At 30.7% G+C, this 16573-nt stretch overlaps 1 protein-coding gene and 1 long non-coding RNA gene across 7 annotated transcripts in view; both read left to right on the top strand.

The window, feature by feature from the left end:
- The window catches only part of LOC127703040 (uncharacterized), a 925706-nt gene that overhangs the window by 618128 nt on the left and 291005 nt on the right, over nucleotides 1–16573 (top strand). The window lies entirely within an intron of this gene.
- Nucleotides 122–14923, top strand: LOC127703061 (uncharacterized). Its single transcript, XR_007982646.1, has 3 exons — nucleotides 122–157; nucleotides 819–848; nucleotides 14889–14923. It is a non-coding gene; the product is annotated as an uncharacterized LOC127703061 (long non-coding RNA).

Below are 16573 nucleotides of genomic sequence, written 5' to 3'. Positions count from 1 at the left end.
CAAGAGACTTTTATAAGATTTTTTTATTAAAATGTGTAACATTAGAGATTCCTTGTTGAACAAATTTATTTATATTTGTATATATATATTATTTTAATCGTATTGATTCGATTTTTTACTTCAGGTGAAAATGAAAAACGACCTGCAAAACCAGAAGGTAAGAAACATGTATTTATTAAAACAACCATGTATTAACGCCATTCTCTTGTGTATGTTACTACATGATGCATGGATGAATGGAACTGAAGTATTGATTTGAAAAATATAGATACATAACATTAAATAATCCTTTCTATAACAAAGTATAAGAATTGAAAACGAAAAATAATATAAAGGGAATCACAAATTCTAAAAATGAATCTATATTAACGCGTATTCGGTTTAACGTACAATGACCTATAGTTGTTAACTTCTATGTCCTTTGGTCTCTGGTGGAGAGTTGTCTCATTGGAAATCCAACCACATTTTTTTATTTTTATATAAACGTGTGTGTCGGAATAAAAGTAAGTATAACCTAAATGACATATTTTTGTTCGTCTGCTCATTTGTGCGACTCAAAATGAGGAAACATGCTATTGACAAATCTGTATGAATGTAAACTTGAAAACTAATACATGTATATTGTACATGCGTTAAAAACTGAAATGAGCAAAAAGAAATAAATAGAAAATACATTAAAGTTTTGTTCCATAGTCAAGAGACTTTTGTAAGATTTGATTTATTAAAATGTGTAACATTACAGATTCATCGTTGAACACATTTATTTATATTTGTATACATTATTATCATCATCGCAATGGTTCGACTCTTTATTTCAGGGGGAAATAAAAAACCTGTCAAACCAGAAGGTAAGATACATGTATTTATCAAAACAAATGGGTTTTTTTTTTGTAGGCCAGCTAACGTGTTAAGCGTTTTAAACAAGACATCATTTGTTTAGTTTTTAAAAGAAATTAAAGAATCAAAAACGGTTCGATATCGAAATGTTTTAAAATACATAAAAAGACAGATCTAGCAACAAAAAAGACTTTAATGCATATCGATTAAGAAAAATACCTTTATTTTGATACGTTCATCAACGAAAAAGAACATTAAGAAACCTATAACGTTAAAAGTTTTTACAATTTACCTTGGAATATGTGATATTTGAAAAATTGCGTCCAGTATTTAAACGATCACTAACATATTCTTAGTTCATGTTTTCATTTCAGTGAAAACTACTATATTGTACATGCGTTAAAAAATTGAAATGAGCAAAAAGAGATAAATAGAAAATACACAAAAGTTTTGTTCCATTGTCGAGATACATTTGTAAGATTTTTTTAATATTAAAATGTGTAACATTACATCTTCATTGTTGAGCAAATTTATTTATATCTGTATAGATTATTTTTATAATCGCAAAGATTCGATTCTTGGAACCCCCTTTTTTGCTGAAACCAGTGGTTGTCGTTGTTGTAAATTATTTTTTAAGTGTTGTACATCAATCGGGCCGTTAGTTTTCTCGTTTGAATTGTTTGAATTTATATTTGTAATTTTGGGAACTTATATAAATGATTATGCGGTTTGGGTTTCGCTCGTTGTTGAAGGCTGTACGGTGATCTAAAAATCTAAATTGTATACGTTGTTTTGTCCAAGGTGGAGAGTTGCATTATTGGCAAGCATACCACATCTTCTTACTTTTATTCGTTTAATGATGTAGATCTTCATTAAGCCTAAATAACAAATAATTTTGAAAATGCTCTATTTATAACTATACAACTTTTAATTCTAAATACTTATGTTTATCTAACATAAAATTATTATCAGCGAAGACATATACACACTTAGTCTAAATTCGTCTAAAAACAGAGACATGTGTATATGTAAAAGTGTTTGTTTATGTAAAAAAACCTATGAATATCTACCACCACTGTTGCCAGCTTTAGAGATCGGCTAACATTAGTTGTTCCTCGAGCTTTGAATAAACAAATTCAAACCAAAACATGTACATAAAACGGTAATGTTTAATCACAATCTGTATATATACAAACACTTAAATTGTTATTTCATATTTTGATGAATTTGATTAAATCAATGCCAGTCACGCATGCGCAGCAACATGTATTCTTCCATATTGTGACCTTATTTGACCTAAAAGAAAAAGAAGAAGAAGAAGAAGTCTGGAATTCCCGCTACTTTTCGACGGTCTAAAGATTATAGTGTGTTTTCGATCTAGGTGTTTTCGTTGAAGTCCGCGTTCAAAATCCAAAGCATTTCATTAGTCGGTAGATTTGCAATCTTTCAATTCAGGTGTTCTCATAGGGGTCCGCGTTCATGTTTCAATATGATAGACTATATTGTAAGTTTTCTATCCGAGTTAACAAAATAAAATTTAAGCTAAATAATAGTGCCTCATTTTTAAGGGATTAAAATTTTATAAAATAAATTTATCTATTTCTCCATATACATTTTTTGTTAAAATACCCCTTTTCACCTTTTTTTGTCTTTTGGAAAATGTTTTTTTTTTGTGAATTATTTAGACCCCTATATCAAGAATTTTGTTTTGCATGTATACGCATGAAAATTTCGGTTTTTATCCAACGTAATCCTAGGTTTGAACGTTGTTTTCAATTTAGACTTTTAAAATATGTAATATGGTTCGTCAGTAGTTATATTTATGACAACTTATAATTATCGGTAGATGTGTAAATATTGACACCTGTGTGTATGGGTTAATATTATAGATTAACTGGTAGAATATTCTGATCAGGAAAGAAATTACAAACTAAAAATGGTCGGGTTGTTGTCTCTTTGACACATTCCCCATTTCCATTCTCAATTTTAAAGTCTGTTTAAGGAATATGTACAAATAAATGTTAAGTGGCAAGTAGTACCGATACGCATGTCTTCATAATACAACTCTCGCATTACCATGTCTTGCATTTTTTTTTTATATTTCGAAACTGTCTCTTTTGTGAATTTATTCAACAACAAACTTTTTTCATACAAGATTTGTTTTTAGAACTGAATGTCGCATTTTGTTCTTATGTTGAAAAGAAACCAACAAATGTTTTGTTTTAAAAGATCCTGACCCTCTCCCCCTCCCCCTCTTCAACAAAAAAAGAAAGAAAGATTGGATTGGCATTGTCTAGTATATAATTTTAAATAAAATGCTCCTGTATTTTTATGCTAAATACTTTATAACACAATCTGGGACTTGTACAAGTTTATGCATCTATTAGTTCAGGCATATGCATACAGTAATGCATGTATACGCATGAGTTTCTCGCTACATTGATTACCCATCGGTGGCCTTCGGCTGTTGTCTGCTCTATGGTCGGGTTGTTGTCCCTTTGACACATTCCCCATTTCCATTCTCAATTTTAGTTATATACGACGGTATATTTTTCCTTTTCCAAATACCATGTACATGTACATATATGAGGCTATGAAAGGATCATCATTTATGTGTAAATAAATGGGGTTTATAGAAATAAAGTAATGATATAAGCACTTCAGATAACAGAATAAAGAGATGAAAATATAAAGAATAGATTAATTGATTTATGGTTGCTTAACGCCCAGTGACAAATAGTTCATGCATGGTTAGGACGAATAAAATCGGCATAATAATAAAGAATAGAGTGGAATGGTGAATTTTTTAATGACATAGAAGTATTGAAACTATTATCTGACACTCTTCCCCTATAACCAACTACACTCGCATATATACATCTCTAAATTAAATATATAATTTCGTTTACTGGTGACTCTCAACCCCGGACATTAAGGTTTTGGAACCGCCCCTGCTTCTTGTCATCTATTTTAACATCTTTTTCATGATATTTTATATGAATATTGCTAAATACAAACAAAAAAAAAGTGTGCTAACTATTCTACAATTATCTACTTCTTCATTTCTAGTAAAGCTGTATGTTGGTTTGGAGACAGATAAAAATTACCATTTGTTGGTTTATATTTCGGTGTATAAAAATGTTTAATAATGATATATAGTGACATGTGTAATAGGTTATATATAGTGTATATATCCTGGGACTATTATACTAACAGTATAGTAGTCCCATATACAGACCTTCTAAAATTATAACTGACCATTTTGCCGTGCGTTCATCGTGTATCGAGCGTGTATCGTGCGTGTACCAACCTTGCGCTCATTATTCTTCATTCCGTGTGTTTTCCGTGTAACGTGCGTGCATCGTTCATTCATTCATAACCGTGTACCGTGCGCTCATCAATCATTCATTCTTAATTAACCGTGTTACGTGCGTGACCTCAGAATGTGTATTGCAGTCGCATTCCAATGCGAACTAACGATACTTTTATACATTCTGTTTGTTTTCAAACATTCTTTAGAGCAATAAGAATTAAACCAATTTTCTGATAACAAACAAACATGAACAGCAGCATTTTTTACGACGTAAATCATCGATTTCAAAACTTGAATGTTTACATGTGTAATAAAATCAATCATGTCGATTTCAGCATGCATGTTAAGTGAATGTCAAATTCAGTTCAAAATTCTGAAGCGTAGGACAAATCGTACTCTTCTGTTTCAAATTGAACAGTGTTTTAATATTTGTTTTTACTGTTGAAATTAAATGTTATGTTAAAATAGATAACTATTCACCTTGGGTGATGTATTAATGTTGATCATTCGAGATTTTTTTTTTTTTTTTGCGAACCCGTCTTCAGCTGAATGTGTGATTATAATATTACTACGCGAGCATCAAAGGATTTTAAATCGAAAATAAATGCAAAAAATGTGAGTTTTTGTGTCTTTCAAAGCACAAACAATATACAGAATCAATTGCATGATAAAGACAATAACTGTTTAGTGCCTTTAAATATCAGCTGTATTTGTACTCGGCTCGAAACAGGAGTAATAGCTTGCCAAAGCTCGCATTACACCTGTTTCTTAGCCTCGTACAAATACAGCTGATATTTAAAGACACTAAAAAGTTATTGTCTATATAATGATACATGTTCTACGTACAAAGAATAACATTCATGATGACATTTCTACAATAGAAAGGCTAAAATTGAAATTTCTGTTGAACTGAGCGAAATGGGGAAACAAATATACTGTTGACCAATTGTGATTTGTTAAAAATATTCTGTCTATTAAAAACAGAAGAGCTTTTGTAAGATTTAGATGTGGGGTAGCTCCACTGAAAATAGAAACTGGAAGGTATGAAAAAACAGAAGTCCACGAGATGACATGTTGTGGAGCTATACTATTGAAGATGAACTTCATGTCTTTTTAAAATGCTCGTTATAGACATATCATGATACATTAAGCTAAACATTTTAACTTATAAATATCAGATAGCGAAAAATTCATATTTTTATTTAACAACGACAATGTTGCTGCAATAGTTGCCAAAAACATCAACAATATTTTATTGAAAAGAAACGGCATTTTATTTCACTAGTTCTTAAAGAAAAAGATGTTTTATTTTCATTTAGTATATGGACACTGTAAATTATAAATGTAAATGAGTAAAAATGTGTTTATATTTATATATTGTGTCTCAAAAGTCTCTCATTTATCTAATGAAAGATTGGTGCATACAATGCAAATGTTTTTCATGATTTGTTTATTTCTGTGAATCTCATTTTATGTTTGTACGTGGTGAGACTTTAATAACATATTATATCTAAAAATATCAACTTTACTTAAATTTATACATGAGTCAGAAAATTAAAACCAACAGAGTCAGAATTAAATTTTAAATCTGACAAATGTTTTACCCTCAGCGGGCATTCAATACCATTGACATACTACAGCAAAATCTTGATATACATGCACATATATTTTGGACATCTTATCAGTAATTTCTCTAATATTGAACTTATTATTATTATTATTCGCTTATTTGGCAAATTCATATTCTACTAAGCTATTTTCAATCATTTAAGTTTTGATAAATACCATTACAAACAACATATTTGTCTCAGTTTCCTCAGTGAGGGTATTCCATTGAGAAAATATATACAATAAACAAGGTTGTCGGGTAAATGTGGATTACGGATTAAGATGTTAGATGTCAAACTTGAATTAACAAACTGAGGCGAATTGAACAGGAATGTGTATTTTCTCTTCAACAGTGTTTTTATTCTCTGTTCTTTATTTTCATTTAAACTAAACTAAATACGTTTTGACAAATTAAATTAAAATAAACATTATATGTTAACCTTCTAGGATTATTCTAAAAGAATGACGGATTTTATTTTGACCATGGAGGTATTTTTTGTTCCGATACTGAGGATATTTCTTGTCCTTTATGAATCCATATGACAAATTTGACTCCAATAAGGATACATTTTGTCTCATAGAAAAATCGGTATTTTTTATCTAATAGATTTACTTTTCCATTTTTATCGGATATAATAGTTATTTTGAAAAATACAAACGATAATTATTCATTAAAGGTTCGTATGCATATATCAAGATCCAGCAACTTTTGAATAGTATAAATGATTGCCTTTGTTTTATAGCTCAAAACGGTATTATTTGTTTTGCTTTCCATTGGTTGAATAATGAAATGTATGTTTCAGAAATGTACACAAGTTCAATTTTAAGCTTTGACTCCTGGTGTAATGTCGTTAACAGTAAAAGACGAAAATCTACACATGTACATCCTTATAAAAAAGAAGATGTGGTATGATTGCCAATGTTCATAATTATATCATAACTATTGTTCTCCCCCTAATGATGAATCTATAATATATGCCACTGGACGTTAAACGATCAACTATTAATTCATCCATCTTATCCTTTTAGTTTTGTGATAATTTGCATATCAAATACATGAAACAACTGCAGATTTGCACTAAAGTCAGAAGTCCGAAAGTATTGCACATATAAAACATATTCCCTATTTCCATTCTCAATTTTAAATAAACTTAAATATGATAAACAAACTGTTTTCAGATCAAAATACATTTGACAAGCGAGTGCGTTGATACAGGTTATACATGTATGCATGTATATACTTGTATGTCAGGTGAGAAGTGACACCAAGTAATATGTATACTAAAATGTTTATCGTCTTCCATTATACATGAGGGTGTGGTTTGGGGTTTATAGAATTGAAAAGTATTGATCAAAAAAATAAAGAATACAGAAATAACCAGACAAATATAAAGAAAAGGGAATGATGAGGTTATAGAATATATGGCATAAAAAATGATCGGCAAAAGGTATAACGAATAGAAAAAAATTGCCTAAAATGACAGAATACAGAAATAATAAATCCCCATTCAGACCCTCATAATCTGACGTTGACATTTATATCTTAAGGGCAATTATGGCCATACGATACAGTTTTAAATGTACAATGATTTTTTTTTAAGAAAGTTCACATACAAGCTAATTTAAAAATTAGTTTGAATATGTAATAAAAATTATATCTTCATGTAATAGATTTAAAAGTTCGACATTTACTTTTTGGTTTCTTGGACATTTCTGTCCTTTGAACAGACATGTTAACTTTTTTTGGTTTCAAAAGATAAACATCTGAGGATTTCGGTAAAGAGATTAGGAATATCTTTGTTACAAAATTGGACTCTACATTTGTGTAACATTTCTTTGTTAATGATTATTTTTTGTAAATAGAAATTGATTTTAGAAAAAAAACCGGCATTTTTGTTGTATATTTATTTAATTGAAAAAAAGTTGGTTATTTCTTTATAAAAGTTGGAACGATTAATCTTCATACAGTATCAAGCCAAAAGTCCTTTTTAAAAAGAGGGATCCATATGCTCGTTTTAAGCTAATGGTTAAATCTCGATAAAATGCATCTTTTCCTGATATTTCAGTTTGACGTCGCCTTCAACAACGAGCAAAACCCAAACCACATAATCATTTATAAAAGTTCCCAAAATTACAAATATAAATTCAAACAATTCAAACGAGAAAACTAACGGCCTGATTGATGTACAACACTTATAAAAAATAATATACAACGACAACTACTGGTACCAGCAAAAAAAGGGGGTTCCAACTACATGTATATGTCCCAATTAAAAAGAATTTCAGGTCAAACAAACGGGAGTTCTTATATACGGAACAATAACTGGATCCGCCACTGTACAGTCTCCTGACGCGTACGAGTAATAGTATACCTATAGAATAGTCTCAGATTATGGTGTTAAAAATGCTTTTAATTACCTGTGAGTTTTTTATTTATTTTTTATTCCATTAAGTCCTGCAATTTATTGATTGATTAATGAAAATATCATAGCAATTCTTTTAGTTTATCTTATTTAATATACAATTAATTTTATTTAGTTATTTGGATTTAATAACCTCACATTAAAGGGTGCGAAAAAATATATTAATGTAACCGTTTCAAAGTTCAAATTGATCAATTATTGATTGAAGTGAATAAATAAAATTTATTTTCTCGGTGAATAAACTGCATAGTATACAAATCCTTGTTCTAATATAAATAGTAATAATTTTCATCGGCGAAAAAGAGAGATACTTTTGTTGTGTTGGAAGAATCGATCTAAATTCTATTGTTTACTCGGACATCGTAGAGTCTAATTGATTTTTTTTTTACCATATTGGACTTCATATTGTGTATTGAATTGAAACATGAACGCGGACTTCGATGAGAACACCTGGATTGAAAGTTTGCAAACATTCCGCCCAATGAAATTCATTTTAATATGTAACGCGGACTTCAACGGGAGCACCTAGATGAAATATTTTATACGACAATTAGTGTTTATTTAGAAATTACCGCTAAAATATAATTAATAAAATTATATGAGAGCAACAATGCAGAATTGTTTCTTTTCCATTCTTGTTTTTTTACAATGTTTATGTTCATTTTAATTTGGAAGGTAGAATTATATTAAATGCCCCAAACGTAAATATAAGTTTTTTGAAATTCACTAAAAGACGTAAGAGAATGCCGACTAAGAGCCAGTCAAGGTAGTTTAAAATAAACCTATCCATCGTTATCGCAGACTAAAATTTATCTCATATAAACAGAATACATGTTTATTAATTGCAAGAATTTTTGTACGTCACGGTGCATGATAGCACGATAATCCTTTACATAATCGTAACCACGCTTCAATATTTTCGTTTGATATTTGCTGCTCTTCCACAATTCACGCCCGTTTTGCTCCAGTGACCGGTTTTACAATTTAACACAGTTTTAAAAGTTCATTGAGATGTTACTTCATTTACAATTTTAAGCAAGACCAAACTGTTTATCAAATTCAACAAATGTCAATATTATCTTCATCAATTTCATTATTTAACAAAACATTGTTTTTCATTACAAGCTATTCAATATATCAATACACAGCTAGTGAATATTTGTTGTTTACTACCGAAAATATAAGATACATCGATTTAAATTATGTACACAATGAATAATTTCTGTGACGTTACTTTTATTTCCGAATTTACGAGTACAATATAGTAAAACAGAAAAAAGAGAAACGGTAAATATACAGGAATACATAAAGTTTCGTAAGTAATTGCAAGGGACCACAAGTTACTTACATGCCATGAGTTTTCATAGCACTATGCAATTTTTGAAACTAATATGTGAGATCTATTGCATTTAAGCAAATTAAAATTATGTTATACATCTAACTATTTTATTTGCAGATTCACAAGTTTTGCATTTTTTAAACCGTGCATCAATATTTTAATTTTTTTATTTAAATTCCTTGTATGTCACGTGTTTTGTTCATTCATTTGTTTAAATTGTGAAGCATGTGACTTTACTAAGAATACACGCATTCAACTAAAGTCGATAAAGTTTGAAACAAATAAACGATAGATACATCGAGGTTGTTTTGCTTGAGTGATTTACCTAAACAAAGCTCGGGTCTCAACAATGTTTAAAACGAATTAATGCCAGCTTGAAATAGTTTAACGGGGGCGTGGCCTATTGGTTTGACGCATCTTACCACCATCTGAAATTAACTTGATTGACCGCAAAGGAATCTATTTGACTGGCATTAAAAAAAATTGATATGGTTTGAAATGAATTAAAACTAATTTTTAATTTTTGTCAATCTTTATCAAATGATGATTAATCTTATTTAAATAGCGTTAATGCGTTTTTGTCCGTTCAAGTTAAATTCGGGTTACTAGTGAGGGCAAATGTGATCTATTGGCTTCACTGGGCTCCGTCGTCTGTTGTCGATCGTTAACTGCTTATTACGCATTTACTATGTTGTACTTTAAATAAGCCTGAAGCAATTTGGTAAGAAACAACGTCTCATTTCTATTAAATGATGAATGAATTTCCACTTATGTCTTTTAGACAAAAAAGGTTGAAAAATTGCATGTCATTTACCCTTAGGCATACTTTTCACATTTTCCGCTCTACAGTTAGTGAATGGAGATAACTCCAAAATACATAGAAACAATAACCCTTTTACAATTGCAAACTTGAAACCAGTTGTTTCTAGTATTTCAAAGCAAGAATTTGAATATGTGACTATCGACATGCTTGTACAGACAAGGAAATGCTCACCAAAATATTTAAGCATGACCAGATAAATGTCGCATTAAAATGTATATTTTGGTTTGGTAACCAAGTCTGATCAGTTAGTGACAAAATGTATGTAATTGGATAAAATATTAATGGAGCATTGTGTCATTGTTCCACTTATCCGTGTCATTTGAAATTTCCATAAGTATGAATTACTTATGCATAATTATCTAAATGTTTCTTCAATAATGTTTGTTTATCAAAATAAAAAATTAATAATTACAATTCAACGCAACTCTGAAACACTGAATCAGTAAAATTTGGAAATATTACCTGGTTTTTCAATTGTATATAAAAGGAGACGGGATGTTCATGTAGAGAGTCAGCATTTTATTTATCGCTATTTCACTCATAATTTGATTGCTAAAACGAGTACATTCAACAATGATCATAACTTCATCATCAAGTATATACTATGTAAACTTTTTTATAATTTATTTTGAAATGAGTTATTCAAGTAATTTAACACCAGCAATGTGTAAATGTTATTTTTTTTAATTTTGAAATTGAAAAAAAAGAGTACTGAATTTAAATGTAAGACGTTAGATTTGAGGCGAACTGTATTTAATTTGTTAATAGATATTAATCAGTATTACGAAAGGGATATTTCAAAGGAGACTAAAGTGAGGAGAAATGTCTCAAGATTTTTAAAAGGCAAACGAGTATCCGAGTATTAAAATTGTACTCGAGTGCTCAGTCTTCCGAGTGAGTACTTGTTGCCATCCCCCTTCCCCCCAAAAAAGAAGTAATATCTGCAAAACCAAAAGGTAAGATACTAGTTTTTATCATTGATTCATATATTTCACTTCTGCCATTTTGTTTTGTGTTATAGTGTACATCAATTAAGGGGTATTCCAGTAAAAATTATCCGAGGGGGGGGGGGAGTGATGTGTGGAATTGTTCTTATTTCTAGTACCCCCCACTTATGGAAAAGATTAAAAAATATACTCCCACCTAGAATATGTATTTTCTTCCCAGACCCCCTACCTAGAGAACAAAATTAGTTCGTGTATGTTATCTAACATATCTTATTTCTGATAAAAATCTGACAAGGTGTACCTAGCTTTGTTGCTATTAAAATATAAAATTAAACATGTAACAGTTGTAACAATGGTATGGAGCAGCAGAGGACAGATGCAACACGACGGCAATAGCTCTAAGTGACCTAAAAAGGGAGAGCGATTTGAATTATGGCCCATTTTAGTTTTGAAGCTGTGAATAACATTTTCAGGTACGACGTATTCTTCAGGTAGGGAAACTGGTTGGCACCAACTATTTGATGTTTCAGAGTTTGGGCCTGGGAGTTTAGTTCGAGCCATAAAATATTTTTGGTAGGCACAATATATTTTTTTTTTTTTTTTTTTATGTATTTCTTACATAAATTTTTTTTTCAATAGGCAAATGTTGGGCAAGATGATATACTCTCCTGTGTATCAAAGCCAGATTTTCCCGCAAAATTAGGGTTTTTTTTCATTAAAAATTTACAATGCCACCCACGCAACATGCGCAATAAAAATCTAATTGTCTCTGCCAAACATAAATATTTTTCTAGGGATCGCATAGTTTGGATTCACCCACACATATTTTTGTGGGGAGACGGCATACAAGGGAGAGAGGATACTTAAGTTGTTTAATTTGTATACAATAAAATATTATTTTGACTTCAGGGAGAAGTGGGGATCCATATGATGCTTTTCATGCAATACCTGTAAATTTGAAGTTTTATAATTTCAAGGAGCTTCCTTTCATAACAAATTTAGAGTTAATTTCAGTTACCTGAAAACCCACAGTAAGTCTTGCAGAATTTCAAAGTCATCAACAAACAAGTCTGTTCACACTAGTACAATTCATATTAATATAAAATGACAATATAATAAGGCCAAAAAGCACATGGCTCCCAACAATGTAAACACACAATTTTTGCATGTGACCCTGACTTGTTTGCAGGATTACTGTTTCTATTAATTTAATTTGGATATAGATATTCAATTTAAGGTACAGTCAAGCATTTGCAATTACAGTTTGCATATAATTTTTAATTTTCTATTTGAAGAAACTTGGTCATACGATGTTCGCATTGTTCAACCATGCGAATGTAAATAAATGTGAATGGGTAAACCCCGAGGATTTGTATGTTGTTCATTGAAGATGGGAGTACAGGATAATTTTTGCTTAGAGTAGCAGGAGCATTGAGCACTGTGTCAGGATCGGGGAGATAACTCCGACTCCGAGAGATAACTCTTCCTGCTTTCGGCTCGTCGCGTTTGACAGGAACACAAACGGACGCTTAAAATAAGTGGTCTGCATACTTTATTTGCATTCAGACGACCTTTTCATGAGAATATTCCTTCAAAACAGGGGGTACAATATGTTTAACCTATCATTCAGAAACCCCCCACCAACAGAAATGAATTTAAATTGGGACCACCACCCTCCAGAATACAATTATGTTGATAACCTTCCACCTATTGACCAAAATATCGTCGGCGTTCCGCCCCTCCTATGTGAATTATAATTGAATAGCCCTAAGATAAGGCCTGTACCAAATCTCTAAATTTGTTACAAGAAATATTCATTTATTTTGTTACAAGAATTATGGTAACGCTCTTATAGAAATGAGTTTTTGATACGTCCATCAACGAAATAAGGACATTAAGAAATCAAGTTGTCTGTCTCACCTGTCCGATCATATCTTGATTTACTGAGATTAACTTCAAATGCGATCCAACGTTTTGACGTGCCTAAGATGTAAATAAGTGGTAATGTATATTGTGCTTGTATGCTTCTTGTTTATACTTTTTTTCCATTTTACTAATACAACTATTGTGGTCAACAGTTTCCCTAAAAGCAGGTTTTAAATTAATAACATTGGCAGAACGGCTTTATCTAAAGTAGAATAAAAGATACATACTATGACAAACGAGACGATTTTAATTTTGAAATTATCAATTTCCCCCACTGCTGTACTTCTACTTTTGACATTTTTACCTATTATGTCTGTTTGTTTTGTTCACACTTTTTATCAATATAATGGAATTTTTATGCAACTATCATACAAGTGAGAGGTTAAGCTAGCTATAAAACCAGGTTTAATCCACCATTTTCTTCATAAAAAAATGCCTGTACCAAGTCAGGAATATGACAGTTGTTTTCCATTCGTTTGATGTGTTTGAGCTTTTGATTTTGCCATTTTATAAGGGACTTTCCGATTTGAATTTTCGTTGGAGTTCGGTATTTTCGTTAATTTACTTTTTTTTCGCATTTGTTGAGAAATAAAATGAGCACGTTATAATAAGATATAATTCCATCCAAGTATTTATTTGTTAGTAAGCGTGTGTAAGATTCAAATCAACGCTTTTCGTCAGTTCAATTTGGGTACTGTGACGTTATATGCATCAATTGCATAACGATTTATTCATTAGTTGTTAAAAATACATGTAATTATATTGACATTTTTGTCATTGTTACGCTAAATGTGTATAACCAAGTAATAGAAAACATGGAAATAGCACATTGTTACAAGAAAACCTCGAAATCTGTGATTGGTCAAAAGAAATTATACCTTGAGGTCACTGAAATGAAAACATGAATTAAGAATGTGTTACTTATCGTTCAAATACAAGACGCAATATTTCAAATTAACATATTCCAAGAATTTAAAAAAAATGTTTTAACGTTATAAAATAAAGTGATTTCCTTTTTCTTTGGTAAAGTGTTACACTGAGTACAAAAATTGCACCCAATAGCAAAAATAGCAGCAGCAATCTTACAAGTTTTTTTAGAAACTTAACAATTTGTATTTTTTATGATTTGACATTATGCACGTTTTTCGACATAGCTAAATACATTTAAATATACACAAAACGTTCACAGTGTATATCAACAGAAAAAGTATCCACTGGAAAAGGTAAAATCTACTGAAAATTCGCGCTACGACGTCCACAAAATGTCAACTTGAGCAACTCAAATATGTGACAGGCATCAATTTCTTCTTGCTCGAAGGGTAGGCATTTCTTGCACCACATGTGGAACCCATCGTGTTGCTCATGTAAGTACAAACCCATTGATAAGTCTTATTCTGTAGGTCTCATTCTGTAAAAAGAAGATGGGATAATGGTTACGACAATCGAAACATATCATCGTCATATGTGAAACAAATGTTCAATGACGATCAACCAACTCTTCAGTAACGATTTCAACCTCAACACTTAGAACTCTTGATTGAATAGCTACCTTGTAAGCAACAACTCTCTATCAAGAACATTATGATGGGAAATGCAAACTCTCGAATATTGTATCTACTGGAAGATTTATATCCAAATGTTAATTTGTAAATGTTTATCAATTTTCCCACAGGATATAACTATGCCCTTGGAAAAAAAGCAGCACAGAGTTCAACAGCGCATTCAAAATATGCTGCTTCAAAAGCAGTTGATGGAAAGGAAAGCACGTTTACACACACAAAGAACGAAAACAATGCATATTGGAGTGTTGATTTGGGAAAAACAGTCAATGTAACACAGATCAATATTATTAACAGAAAAAATTGCTGTGGTAAGGAGTCAGAAAAATATATTTGTGATAAGATTCAAAAGAATTTCACGTGAGTTAGGTAAGAGTGTTTACTTTTAAACTTTTTAAAAGCAACACTATTTTAGACATTTTTTTATATGATTATAGGTAAATTATCTTAATTATTTTTAGTACTTTTTATGATCTTCAGAAAAAATCTTAACATTATATCATTTAATAATGAAGTGTTGATTCATCGAAAATGACACCTTCAAACAAATTAAAAAACCATTTACAGAAACGTTGACTGTCGAAAGAAGTCAAATGCTATAAAGTGATAAGATGCACACAGATTTTGTCAGGATATTAATAATTAAATACAATACTGTCTTGGAATAACAATTTCCTAACTGAGCCCTGGTTATAACTTTGCTAGGAAAAATAGTCACATTTAATGAAAGTACGATCTATTTTGTTTTTGATGTCACTCTGTCTAATGTCAAGAACTAAGAAACTCAAAAAAGACTGAAATTTGAAAAGCTGTTTAATGGGCTAATATATGTGTCAGACCACTAATTTGAAATCCCTATCTATTCAACCAAATTTTGCAATTTTTAGCAGCTTTCTAAATATGTTACCTTAAATTTAACTTCTTACAAAGCAGGTATATTCTGAATTGTACATATATCAACTTTCTACATGCCAATGTTTAACCAATGTCTAAAGTCTTGTTATGAAATACTACTGTTCGGAAGTCAAGTACTACTAAAAATAACTCCTGGTTTTCTGGAAATCGTAGATATAAATAAGATGTGTGAATGCTATGGAGCGCATTAATCTTCAATTTTTAATACAAACTCATGGACAAGTAAATTTTTGCTGAAAAATGGTCTACATATATTTTTCTTTCACTAAAAGTTTCATTTCTGCAAGTTTGTTCATTGGTTTAAGTAAACAATGACATTATAAGCACTACTTTTTGTCAGGGAAGGGCTACTTTTACATATGTTTCAAATTGAAGTGAATGTATTGGTGGTCTGCCACCTATATGGAATTACAACCTTTCTACGATATGGGGTCATATATTTTAAGTGAATGAAGAGGACGATACATGTTGATTTTCAGGTCATTTGATCGACAATGAAGGTCATTCTTGATTTCCATAAGACGATATTACTGTCTTAAATGTAGGAAAGGGGTATTAGAGCTAGCTCACTAACTTTTTTCTAAAATGTTATTTGTACGCGTCCTAAATACGCCTGAAATATTTTCCACCGGATGTTAAATAACCAACCATAAATCAACCAATGAACAGTCATAATAACGCTTCTCTGAAAGTTCTTGACTTTTCAGTTGTTTCTTAAAAAGAAACATGGATAGAGAACTGCAAAAAAAATCGTATTTTTCATTTGTGAAAATACACGATTCTGCTAAGGGAGAGGCATATTTGGTTCTTAAATTCCATGTTATTCATTTCAGCAATTTAAGTATAAATCTGATGACAGAAAAAAATGTTAAATCTCTCATGA

This window comes from Mytilus californianus, unplaced genomic scaffold, assembly GCF_021869535.1.
Source record: "Mytilus californianus isolate M0D057914Y unplaced genomic scaffold, xbMytCali1.0.p SCAF_5, whole genome shotgun sequence".
Lineage (NCBI taxonomy): Eukaryota > Metazoa > Mollusca > Bivalvia > Mytilida > Mytilidae > Mytilus > Mytilus californianus.
This window is presented reverse-complemented; position numbering and strand designations above follow the sequence as displayed.